The sequence below is a fragment of the Melospiza georgiana genome, chromosome 4 (genome assembly GCF_028018845.1).
Source record: "Melospiza georgiana isolate bMelGeo1 chromosome 4, bMelGeo1.pri, whole genome shotgun sequence".
Taxonomy (NCBI): Eukaryota; Metazoa; Chordata; class Aves; order Passeriformes; family Passerellidae; genus Melospiza; species Melospiza georgiana.
In genome coordinates, this window is record NC_080433.1 from 30,716,100 (window position 1) to 30,729,679 (window position 13,580).

The following is a 13,580-nucleotide window of genomic DNA, read 5'->3' on the forward strand; positions in this document are numbered from 1 at the left end:
TACAGGTGAAGGGTCAGTCTGGGGCAGACCCTCTCCCAGGCCAGGCAGAGCCAGCACAGGTTTGAGTAGAGAAGGGGAGGACTGGTGCTGCCAGCAGCAGCGAGGGAATGGGGCAGCAAAGGGTCAGGGATACACTGAGTATCAGCCAGGAGAAACTGCAAGCCTGACACTTTCTTCTAATACAAGCACTTGCAAAATCATAAGGCAAAACAGGGGAGGAGAGAAGCAGAAGCAGAAGCAGCTAAGCCAAGGAAGCAGAGCCTAATGACAGGACCTCTGGACTGCTAATTCGCTTCCAGCAGCACCCAGCAGGATGGAAGCAAAGAGAGAAGCATGTCTCAGGGACCCACAAGTGCACGGAATGGCCTCCTGAGTCTGGCTTGTCCCTGAGATCTGACCCATGCTGTTCCAGCATGGCTCTGCTGTGCCCAGTGTGTCCCTCCGGGCTTTGCAGCAGGGCTTGCGCTGAGAACAACGATCCCTGGAGCACAGAGTGATATCCCTGTGCCTGGGCCCTGGAGCACTCGGCCAGTGCTAAGTACCCTTGCTTAGCGAGGAGCAGTGCCTCAGGCTGGGCTCTCTCCCAGGGCTGCACTCAGCATCAGCCCAGCTGCCTTCACATGCCCAGAGGTGCAGCAGAGGCCCCGAGCAGAGCCCAGCTTTTCCACTTTCCAGCACAGCAAGTTCCCACTCCCCCAGGCCCACCAGCCAACCCCTGCCAAATCCATTTGTCCAATCTTGTGCTTTCTACTAATCCTGTTGAGCCATCCTTTAAGTTGCTCTGAGGCAGAGATAGAAAAATACAAAGATGCCCTAAGAAGCTTCCCCTGACCTTGCTCAATTCAAGATAAAGGGCTACGATTTAAAAAATTGCAGTGGGGGTCTGTCACTGATCCATTGCGTGGATTAAAGGGAAACAAACAGAGACACAGGATGCAGCTAGCACTAGGTGAGCAGACAGGGAGGGGAGGTTACAATCAGCATGGAGGAGGAGACAAAATGAAAGAAAGAACAGAAAATGAGAGGGGAGGAAGAAAAATTACTTCTCCCTTGCCATCTCCATACTTGACTAATGGCAGAAATTCTTTGTGCATTCATGATGCTATACAATGTCTCACCATTTTCCTGGTCTGTAAGGAAGAGAGAGGCAGCTGTACTCTCTGTGGTGTGACCAGGCTGGGGACAGGGTGCTGGGGCTGGAGATGAGCTCCTTGCCCTGCCAGAAGCATCCAGTGGGGTACCTGACTGAAATCCCAAGGCACAAGTGCCTGCTAAAGAGATTGTCATCACTATCTCTGCTTACAAAGTTGTTCAGACTTTTCTTCCTCCACCCTTCACCCTCCCTTCACAGCAGACCTCTCAGCTCATCTCCTTCTCTTCCTGACAGTGCTGTCTCTCACTCTCCCTGCTGCTTGCCCTGGCCTACATCACATCTGGCAGCATCTAAACAGATTTCCTACCACCCACCCCAGTCCCCTACAGCCCTTGACTCAAAGGTTACTCAGAACAATTTTCCTCTGTAGGAATGTCATAATGTCATAAGGACTAGTGACAGTGCCTTCTTTCCCTGTACCCTCCAACATTTGTTCACCCCACAAGGGCCCTTTGGTCCCTGGCCTGAGCCTGTTTCCCCCTCCTGAACCTATTCTTTTTGAAGAACAGGTTGGATCACTCACAAGATGGCTGATGTTTCATTTTCATTCTTCTTTTACAGGTATGTTAACCAGAAAAGGAAGCTTAAAGAAAGTGCACACATCTCATAAAAAATGCTGGAAAACTGTTAACAATGGATGAGGAAAAGGCTAAAGTACTCAACAAAATTTTTTGTCTCAGTCTTCAATAACAACATTTCTTCCCACTTCTCTTAAATGGATGGACAGGAGGATGGGGACTTGGAGAGCAAAGTGCTTCCCACTCCAAGTTCAGGTTCATGGGCACCCAAAGAACCTGAACATACATAAGTCTATCCGCCCTGACAATATCCATCCCTGAGAGAATTGTGCCAGTGTAGTTGCCAAGCCACCCTCCATGATATCTAAAAAGTCATGGCAGTAAAATGAAGTTCCAGGTAAAGGGAGAAGGGAAGCACTGTACCCATCTTTAAAAAGGTAGAAAGGAGAACCCTGGGAACTACCAACCTGTCAGCCTCACTTCTGTGCCTGGGAAGATCATGGAAGATCCCCTTCCTCTTTTTCAAGCCTCCCCAGAGCCTGCCCACTTCTATCTTGATGACCAAGGCACCTTCAGCTGGTTTCAGAATTTTTGCCCAGCTTGTTCAGCTCTTCCTGTACCATGTATGGGCACTGCAGCTGACTGAAACATTTTCACATGAGTGGACCTGGTGCAGTTCATTGCTGTGATGTCACTTCCCACCCAGCAATGCCCCATGTCCTGCTGCTAAAAGCTACACCACCGTAGCCAAGAAGGAGGCAGCAGATAGATGCAGAGAGATGAAAGGTGAAGGGATACAGGAAAAGAGACAACAGAGACCATGAAATGAGACAGGTCTATAACACCACACATGACAAAGGAAGGGCAGAGGAAAGAGGTGTTAACAGCCTCTTCCCACTCAAAGATCAAGGGTCAGGAAATGAAACCAGAAAGTTACAGGTTCAAGACAAACTGCATGTGTGTGCTGCACCACTTCCTACTGTGAGATTCTGAGGATGCTAAAACTTATCTGACCTCAAAAATCGGCAGGACAAATTCAGGGAGGAAATAAATCCACTGAGAACTAAAAGTGCACAACAGATCTTCCAGCAATGGGTTCTTCAAATATGCTGAGGCTGAAAGGGTGTTCAGAGGAAGTGCTACTACACAGTTGTCCTGCCTATATGCTATTCCTTTTTTCTGCTGCAGCTGGAGATACTGCACTGGAAGGATCACAGACCTGGCTTGGTAAGGTCCTTTTTGTATTCCTAGGGCTTTCCATAGCTAGGCTGACCCAGAAGTCATGAGGAAGAGTAGCTCTGAGTAACAGTATCATTTTGGTGCATCAGATCATTTTGGAGATGGATGGACAAGGCAGCAAACAACATAGCTCATTCCAAGAAAGATTTTTTTTTCCCCCTGACCAAAAGCTGGAAGGATGTCAGGTGTCATTTCAACCAGTCATTCCAGTATGGATCCTTGTTGAGAATAAAATCTCTGCTTGAGCCCTAGCTCCCTCAATGCCTATTTCCAGACTTTTCTAAGACCAAATCCCCTTTCCCTGTGTTGATAAACACAGAACTCTTTAAATAGACCATCTGTAACCCCCTTGAATTCCCTTCCATTTCCCTGACCTGTCTATCACACTATTCATGGCAGGCTCTCCACACTAATCCTTTTATTATGATCTCGCTCAATTTTCCTGGCCTATGACTGCAATGAGGAAAAAAGGGAGGGGTATTAATCCTTCTGACCTTGTTGTCCCAATTCTGGGCCATCTGTGACTAGGAATTCAGAGGAGGGAAGTCTGATCCTCCTGACCCCACTATCAACCCCTTGCTTTGGGAGGTTCAGTTTGTAGTGTCCTAGAAAGATGTTGTGGAAAAGCCCCTTTTCACTTACAGCCACTTCCTGGGAGATTGCTTCCTAGACTACCTTTCCAGCCAGAGAGGGTGGAAGGAATAATGTCCTCCACCTCCATCAGACTCTGTTTACTTATTCCTCCTGTATCACCTCTCTGCTCCCTCAACAGCACTGTCTGTGGGTTCTTCCCAGCCACGAGACAGGGAATCAATAGAAGGTGAAAGACAATCAAACATCTCACAGAATTTCCCTGGCAGTGCTGCATATAAAGAGGAGGCCTTGCAGCTCACTCCACTTCCACCAAGGGCCGAGTGTAGCCTGTTCCCTCTACCCCTTCCCACCACCATGTTTCCTTGCTGCCAGCAGCTGCATCTCCATGAACCTGCCACACTATTTCATAGACAGCTTGAGGACTCACAGCAGGAAGCTTGCATGTATCCTCAAGAGACAAGTATTCTTCTCTTTGCTCAACTTCATCCATACCTCTCACTTTGCCCATTTTTTGCCACTTTAAACAATCTCCTCCTTTCCTTGGTGTTTACAGCTCTCAATACACACAAACTGTTACATATCATCGTTTAGTCAAGCTCTACATATTTTGTTCTTTTAATCTCTCCTCATAAATAAGTATCTTCAGCTCTTTCATAATTTTTATTGCTCTTCTCTGAACTCCCTCCTATTTATCACCTTCCTTCAGCTAGCACAGCACCCAGGTCTGCATGCTAGGTTTTCCAGACTGATCTTACTAAGGCCTTGGACGTAACATGAATTCAATCTCCCCAGTGCTTCAAGGCTTGATGTTTCTAGGTGTCCTTGAGTTTCTGGATGTCAGGAAAGCTGTCTCACTTCATACAGGTGGCACCAGCTAATACAACTCAAGGCTATCTCCCCAGAGAGAGGAGGAAGAAGGTTCATAAGAGGTGGGGAGAAGAAGACACATGGACAGGTGGAACAGATGTCCTGCAGCTGAGCAGGGGACATGACTACAAACTCTTACATAGTCACACACCTCAAGAAGAGACATCAGATCCTGGATATGGAAAAGGTGCATATGCACACACACACAAACACGTGTTCACTCCACAAATAAACCCCCAGTGACCTGCATCACACACGAGTGCACACAGGAACACACACACAGGGATAATGCCACAAGGCAGGAATGACAGCCATGTGTACGGAGACTTTGGGCATGCACAGGTAACCGGTGCACACAAGAGGACAGGACAAAGTCTAGCAGAAAATGGTGCTCTCCCTGCTCACAAACATACATGTTCTCATGCATAAACCAATGCTGCCAGAGGAAAGATAGCAGCTCATGGAGTCCTTATAGTAGCCTAAAAATACACAGGCAGCTCTGACCCATCTGGTCTGCAGATTGAGCCTATGAGCCATGGAAAGAATGAAGACAAACATATGACACCTTGCCTTAAGGCAACTGGTAGCACATGCATCATACTGAGCCAGTCTTCATATCTACAGACCCTTCCATAGTGATTACATTGTCACCAAAGCTAATCAGAAGTGAGGTGAAAGCTGAGGACCACAGAGGGGAAGAAAGGGACTCTCTACAGGGCACTTGTGGCAGAGCTAGGGATCCTGCCTCCTACTCTGTGACCTCCCCTCCCTGAGTCATGCTACTGATGATCCTTCCTCACAAGGATGTATTTCCTCCATCTCTCTGCTTTCAGACATCCAAAGGAGTCAAAAGCACCCACAGTTTCTTGCAAACAGTCTTTCCCCTACAGCTTACCTAAACCAGACAGGTATTAACATTTTGTGAGTGTCAATGTATAGAGAACACAAATTCTTGGCCCCCAGACACATCTTCTCATTTCTGTGAAATTCATACTGCACCATCAGCTCCCCAGAGCATCACCTGGGAAGAAATTCTGTACTAAAGGGCTGAAAAAGCTGGAGATGCGCTCCCCAGGGTGATTGCAGACAAGAAAGAACAGCCCCAGCACATTAGTCAGGTCAGCACAGAATGAGCTTCACCTCCAACAGCAGAACAGACTCACTTGTGGGGATTTGATCCCATGCCTATCTCCATGGCATCTGATGCCATGCTGTAGGGCACCATGTAGCCACTGAGACTCCCCACACCAGTGATGCCTGGAGACCTTTAAGGACTCCCTGCAAGTGGCAACATCTAGGGACAAAACCCATCAAGTCAGTCACCTCAACCTGACTCCTGGTAGCTTGTTTGCCACCTCTTAAAATGTCATGGAAAGAGTGACAACTGCCCTTCCCTCCTTCTGTACCTCAGCTGGTCAGCTGGAACTGGGTTTCCTCTTGGCTTATGAATATTGAGAAAATGAGGTCATTTCTCCTCAGTGACAGAAAATTATTTGGTGAGAAACCAGTTCATCTCAGGCAATGGCTATGTACCCCTGAACTACCCAGGCGACCCTTAAAGAGGAGGTCAGGGCAAAGCAAGGCACAAAACCAGCACCAGCTGGGGAGCACAGGAAAGTCAGGGCACAAATGCAGTGCTGCTAAAGTGGGGCTGTAACTGCTGCCAGACCAGCTCACCACTGAAGCAAACACAACAGCAGTGCCACAGTCATTGTCACCTCCATAGTGTCAAGCTTGACTCATCTGAGGATTTAAATACAGCACTCATCTGGTTCACAGCTGTGAGAAACTCATCCTGACCCAGCAAAGAGAAAGGGCTGGAGGGGGGTCAGAACCCCGTGGTCTGCTCCCTGAGTTCTGCATTCTCCCTTTCCAGACCACAGAAAGGATTTCAGTGCCCCACTACCCTGGCAAAAGAGGTGGCTCCCATGCCTGCAGTTTGCCTCTCCTTCAGTAGCTCACTCCATGTCCTCCCTCACCCTCTTCCCACATGGAAAGGCACTGGGGGACGCAGAGCTCTCTGCTCCTTTGGAACTGCTCAAGCACCTGCTGTAACTCCAGTCTGGGCAATCCTCACCAGCAGAACCTGCAGAGCTACCAGGCAAACTCCAGCTTTCCCCATAGCTGCCAGCAGCCTGGGATCCCTCACTGCTCAGGACAGCTCTGCTCCTCCATGAAGGAGAAAAGCAAAACCACCTCTGTTCCCAGAAAAGGGGATATTTTGCTGGAACACATTTGCTCTGCACCTAAGCTGCTGCTGTCTGCTCTGGTGCACAGGCATGGGCAAGCGCTGCAAGTGTTTTTTGGGACATCAAATCCCTTTACCAGGGCAAGGCAGCCCTCATGAGCTCACAAGAGTGTGAGGACAGAGGTGTTCCCTACATGTTCTCTGCCCTCCTTCACACTAATAAAAGAAACAGCTTAGCCCAGGTCCATTCTTACAGAAGACCAAGGGAAAAAAACCCCACAGTATTTAGGATGAAGGAGAGAGCAGCCAGGTCTCTCTCCTCAGCAAATATGCTGATATTTTCTGACACAGCTGATAAGAGCACTGGGTGGTTTCAACAGGCCCTGATATGACCAGTAGCTTTTTTCCCAGGTGGGCAGAGCTTTTCACCACTCTTCAACAGGGTCAGATGAGGCAGCTGCACTCTGCCTGGAGCTGCATCTGGCTTCTGACATGACCCAGGTAAGAACAAACACCGCGGACATCATCACAGCTATGCTTCCCTCCCTCTGCCTTCCCTGCAGTTGTTACCTTTCCCATTTTAACTGCAAGCTGCCCCCCGGCAAAACCTCCACCCCTGTATGCCCCCCTTCCCCAAATGTCCCTATCCTCCGAGTGGCTTCTGCTCCACAGCGTAGCTTTGCACCAGTGCAGCGGATCAGACGGCACATTCCCAAATACCCACTTTGCCTGGAGCTGGGGCAGAGTGGGAAAGGCCATGCATGCACAGTTCTTCCCTTGGTGTCATAGTTTTTGATGGGGGAAGAGCAATGAAGGCAGTTTGCTTCATGCCGACAAATCTGCATGCTTTGTGGGATGGGTGCCCTGAAAGCCAATCTCCCCCCAGGGAAAACAAAGGCGGGAGGAGGGTGGCAGGTGGGGAAGGGGTTGGGGGTGGGGGGAAGGTTGGTAGGTTGGGGAAATCAGTGGGATTAAAGTGTCTGCTTCTCACCCCTGGCACTGCATCGGCACCCTTCCACTCCCTGCAGCTTCCTCACTGCTGCTGGTACGGTCTGCACAGAGCAGGGAGGCGAGAGGGGGGCTGTATTTAAATATATTAATAATGCATGTTCCATGCAAATGAAGCTTCCTTTGAATATTACATTAGCGATGCTGTCAGGCTGCGCTTCTTGGGACCCAGGAGTGACGGGATGTGTGGGGACCCGGAAGGGGGGGTGTGGGGAGGTAGGGCTCACCAGAAATTCCCTCATACCCCAGCACAGCCTCCTTCCTCCCCCTCCACCCCAGCTCCCCCACATTACACACACTCCCACTCCCTCCCACTCTCCGTGCATGACAAATTCCTTGGCTCACAGCATGCAATGCAGCCAGGCTCCCCAGTCCCCAGGCCCCTCCAGTGGCATGGGGCCCCCCTCCACTCCCTACATCATCTGTACCCCGCTCCGATCTCAGCAATGCTCTCCCTGCTCCACAGCTTGGTTCATACCTCTGTGTCTCCAGAGTGGGGAGGAGGGTCCTGCTCTGCAGCCTTCAGGGGAAAGGAAGGGGAGCAGTTCCTAAGTCCGGCCTGCATCCTGTGCACCCCTTTTGTTTGCACCTACCGTGCTCGTGTGAGCGCAGAGTGGGTGCCAAAGGACCTGTGCCAGCTGTATTTGCCCGCAGCACAGGAGCGATGCTCTCCCTCCCCATCACAGACACCCTGTTTGTTGCCTGGACACTGGGGAGGCTGTTTGGTGTCTGTGCACAGCCAGCCCGGCTCTGTGCACACTCGGACACGGGACACGCACGCGTGTGCTGCGTGCACGGTGCAGGGCTGGGGCACACCAGCACACACACGCGAGAGGGCATTACACACAGCAGCTCCTGAATGTGCTGCCTCCTGCAGTATTAGCTGATTTATGCTGCCTTTCCCCAGCCAGATCCAAGCTCTGGAATGGGAGCAGTGGCAGCTGTGCACTCCTGCCTGTCCTGGGATGAGAATAGGATGCGCCTGTTCGTCTCTCTCCCCCACCCCCCATCACTCCTTCTTCCCCCTCCTTTTGCTCCCATTCATTCATTCAGCTTCTCCTCCCCCCCATCCCATGCCCCAAAGCAGGAAGATCCTTATGAATAAAAATGTGGGCATGCTTTCTCTGATGGAATAAACGGGCATGCAGACACCCTGCAGGCAATACATATACACTTACATATGCATTGGAGTAGCTGTCCTGGGCCCCTACATAAATACCCGGCTCCCACCACCAGCACAGACACATTCACACACCCGACAGACACCACGCAATGACTTTTCTGCAGCCAGCCAGTCTCCCAGCAGAGCAGTGTAAGAGCAGAGGAGAGATTTACTCACTCCCTTGCATGCAAACCAGGCGAATATCCACACTCCACACAACAGACAGACACACAGACACAGACCAACCACTGTCCGCAGAGGCTCCCCTGCAAAGTTTACAGAGAGACAGGGAACAGGGGGCTGAGGGATGAGACTGACTCCTTCTCTGTCCCATAACTGCAGGCGATACACAGAGAGGACTGTCTGTCTGTCTGAACATGCACATGTGTGCATGTGTGTGGGGGGTATATACGCACACCTATAGCTACACCTATACATGGATACACACATGAACTCACACAGATCATAAATTCCCATCTATTCACACATATCTATATTCACAGACACATGTACATATACATACATATATCACCTCCTTTTGCAAGGTCCAAATAGATGCAGACAGGTCAAACCCAGCTGTGTGCAGCAAGCCCTGAACCTATTCAGCATCCCAGTCCTAAACAGAGCACACGCACACACACACACACACACACACACACACACACACACACACACACACACACATATACACACACACGGTGAAAGGGAGACCCGTCTCCAAGCCTCTCTCCCTCCCTCCCATCACCCCATGTAGGCATAATCTCCCCCCCCCCGCCACCCCCAGACACACACACCATGGGCCACTTCCCCATCTCCTTTGCACTCACCCCTCGCCTTCATCCTCGAATCAGAGGCATCCAACCCCCAGGGAGTGCGTGCACAAGCTGGAGGAAAAGGGCAATCCATGCATCCTGCCCTTCTCCCTCCTTTCCAATCTCAGCTGCTTCTCCGAGAGGCAGCACGGCCGGCAGCCGGGAGCCGAGGACACGCGAGGCAGCAGCACAAGGACTGCACACAGAAACGTGTCACACACGCACACATATACACGTACCTGCTTCTGGAGGGGTGACTGCTCCCAGCTTCCATACGGGGCATGACAGAGACGAAGTGGAGGCACAAAAGACCCCGGTCCTCGAGCAACTTGCAGCCCTGCAGATGTGTTTGTGCGGGGGGTGTCCCCCACTGGTGTCACCCCTCGGAGCTGTAGCGTTCCCTGCCCCGCAGCTGGCTCATTCCCGGCCGCACCTAGGCAGCGCTCCCAGCCATGCACACGCGCGAGCACGACAGGCGGGGATGGAGCAGCAGTCCAGGGAGGGCACGCACAGCCGGAGGATTTGCTGCCTTCGCCGCATCCGCATCACTGGGGGAAGAAGGCAGAAAGGGCTGTATTGGCATTTAAAACGCAAGTGATTAATTCGCCACAGGCTCGGCTGCTAGGGCTCAGGGACCAGAGCCGGCGGCACTGCTTCTCCCGGCTGGGAAGGCTCTGACAGGCAAAGGACCCTCTCCCATGGAGCCAGTTCCGAGCTCTCCTCGCCTGCACAGCCACTGCTCCGGTGCAGGCGGAAAGGGGTGGGCCTCCACCGGAGACATGAGCACACGCATGCAACAGCTGCTGGGAACTGCACACACACGCACAAACACACACACAGACACAATTCCCCACAACAGCTGCTCGGGAGCTACACACAACACACAACAGCTTCCCGGGAATACACACAAACAACAGCTGCTGGGAAATCGCACACACACAGAGGCTACAGCTTCTCAGGATTAAGTCACCCACATGAAAATACAACAGCTTCTAGGAACCACACAGCTACAAGCAACAGCTGCTGAGGAGACACACACACACACACACACACACACACACACACATATACACGGATGCATACAACAGCTGTACATCTACTGACACATGTATGTGCAACAGCCATGGGAAACTACACCTGGATACAAGCCCCTGTGTTATTTGCTAAAAAAATTTGACACATAAAAACGTAACAGGAGGTGGAGAAAACCTTTCATCCACACACAAACACATGCATGTGACTGCTCTGGGGACATTGTCTATCACACACCTCCTCAAATCACCACCACAGAAACACAACAGCTCCTCAGGAAGCTCCTGGAGCCACATACCCTCCCATACGTCTGGAAGACCTTCCATCTCCCTCTCCCTAACCCCACACGTGCCATGACCAATGGAGATCTTGCTCACAGTCAGAAACAAGCATCCATGTGCGCCAGGTGTTGGGGACTCAGCCACAGCTTGGCCCCCAAATACTTCACACAGGCAATACCTGCTAGGAAAGCACATTACCAAACACAGGGACGCTCTTAAGAAATAAGTCCCCAGTTCCTTGACAGAAAGCAGAAGCACACCTGACAGACATAAATAATCCCTGCACAGACAGCAAGACCACAGCTGAAGGGACACGATGCACCCCTCACACTCACCACAGCAGTGGAGGAACTGCCTGCTCACTCAGAGACACGGACACAAGCAACAGCTGAAAAAACTTATAGACATTGGATGGGAGCTGGCTCCCTAGGATGTACAATCCAGCCTCCTGCTATTCCAGGCAACCACATCATACAGTCTAGCTCATAAATGTCTCCAGGTCCATCTGAGTACTGTGAGACTATTTGCTTCCTGCTCAGAAGCTACGTTGAAATTAAAAGCCTGCCCCAACATCTGCATTTACCCAGGCCCAATTCAACCCCACATGTTCCTGGGCCAGCTGGCCACATTCTTCACCTGGGCATGCATAGAGGGTGCAAGAACAAGTGGAAGTGCCCTGAAACCTCCACTCCCACCTGAACAGGCACTTGCTGCCCCCCTGCTTCACACAAACATAACACACACGCAACAACTGGGTGAAAACCTTCCCCTCAGCATAAATACCAACATGCTTGCAACAGCTTCTAGGTAAACAGCCATCTAAGCCTGCCACCCTCAGCACTCACATGGACTCAGGTACAGAATATACAAACATGTGTAACCTCTAATGGCAAACTAATGATTTTCTTCATGCAGTCCAGAAATTGAAGAAGAATTAGGCTGATACACTCCCACACCACTGCAAGCAGCACTGCTATTAAATATATTATATTAATGGCATGAAACTGCAGCAGGGGAGGTTTAGGTTGGATATTAGGAAAAGATTTTTCACCCAGAAGGTGGTTGACACTTGAACAGAGTCTCCAGGGAAGTGGTCACAGCACCAGCCTGACAGAGTTCCAGAAGCATTTGAGCAATACTGTGAGCCACATGGTGTGATTTTGGGGTTGTCTTGTGCAGAACCAGGAGCTGGACCCAATGTTTCTTGTGGATCCCTTCAAATTCAGGATATTCTATTCTATTCTATTCTATTCTATTCTATTCTATTCTATTCTATTCTATTCTATTCTATTCTATTCTATTCTATTCTATTCTATTCTATATTGTGACACCCATTGCCTCTGAAGAAGCTCACCTGTGGCCCACCTCCCCATCCTTCCAGTTAATAAATGAGCACAGAGCAATGTAATTGCCCCATCTGTCTCATGCCTGCAGCTTTATAGAAGGAAGGTGAGCTCTTTTGACCCCCCTGCATGAGGGGTCATGCATAATCATCTCATGTAAATCCAAACCCAGCAAGCAGAGGACTGCCCCTAATCTTCTCACAGGCCTACAAAAGCCTCATGGACAGAACACCAAACCAATAAACCTCTGCATGGGGAGGTAAACAATAAATAGCCCCAAGGGAATGAGCTGGCCTCCCTCAGAACACAGGCAAGCACAAAGGACCCATCTACAGAAGGAGGCCCAGGATCACAAACATCAGCTGCGTGGCATGAAGAAACAAGTTGGCCCACTAGACACAAACACACAAACCATCAATTCTTTTGAAAATGACACATAGGAAGCTTGCTGTGCCCTCTCGTACTCCAAACCTGCAAGCCCAAGTGGGAAAAATCACCCAGACACAAAAATACACACAAAGACCCACACACTCCTCAGGCAGACGGGCATGAAGCTCTGAGGACACTTCTGGATGTTCCCTGGACTATCTGTAGACATCTGTTCCCAGTGGATTAAATGCCAAAACTACTCACACCTCCCAGAATCAGAGAAGGAAGCTTGTCTTGGCAACTACAGGCTCAAATTTCCTTGCCTTTATCACTTTGGGGTGTTATGACTGTGGGGTGTTTCCTCCAAGCTCTTTTGAAGCTAAAAGCTAAAGGAACATAGACTTGCTTCCATCTCTCTCTACTTCCTCCAAGGACAGACAGTATCTAATTTTGGAGGGTGTTGAAGTAGGAGAAAAGGTTTCCAACTCCAAATTAATGCAGGATTTGTTCCTGCTTGAGTTCCTCCAGGATCATCTTGCAGTCTGTTTGTGATGAGTCTCCCAGAGGCTCTCCTGCTGGCACACATCCCTTCAGGACTCAGAAGGGCCAGGCCAGGATCCTTGTGCAACCAGGACTTCTTCTGGGGGTCAAATGGTATTTGCTCTTACTCCCAGTGACCCAGGAACAACACTTAACTCCAGCAGAACAGAAGTGCCCCAAGAGACAAGCAGAAGCAAGTACCACATTTCCAGCAGTGTGGGACATTTGGGTCCTCAGTCTGATTCAAAGCCAGTCCCTCCATGCATATTTGTCCCATTGCAGATGATCTGGATGATACAAAAGCTCACCCCCATGTTTATTTTGCAGAGGCTCTGACCTTGCAAAAAGCCCTGGAAAGACTCTGTTGTTTTTTACTTCACAAATTAAAAAAAAAAAAAAAAATCACTGAGAGAGGAAAAAAAACCTCCTAAGGACGTCATAGATACTTTAAGTCAGCTGCAGAGGTGCCTCATT

At 50.1% G+C, this 13,580-nt stretch overlaps 1 long non-coding RNA gene across 1 annotated transcript in view; it reads right to left on the reverse strand.

Moving 5' to 3' along the window:
- The window catches only part of LOC131082885 (uncharacterized), a 49,647-nt gene extending 39,314 nt beyond the window's left edge, over positions 1-10,333 (reverse strand). Inside the window, exon 1 of the long non-coding RNA XR_009114392.1 lies at positions 9,781-10,333. This is a non-coding gene — a long non-coding RNA (uncharacterized LOC131082885). The remainder of the gene's footprint in view (positions 1-9,780) is intronic.
- Between the last annotated feature and the right edge of the window lie 3,247 nt (positions 10,334-13,580).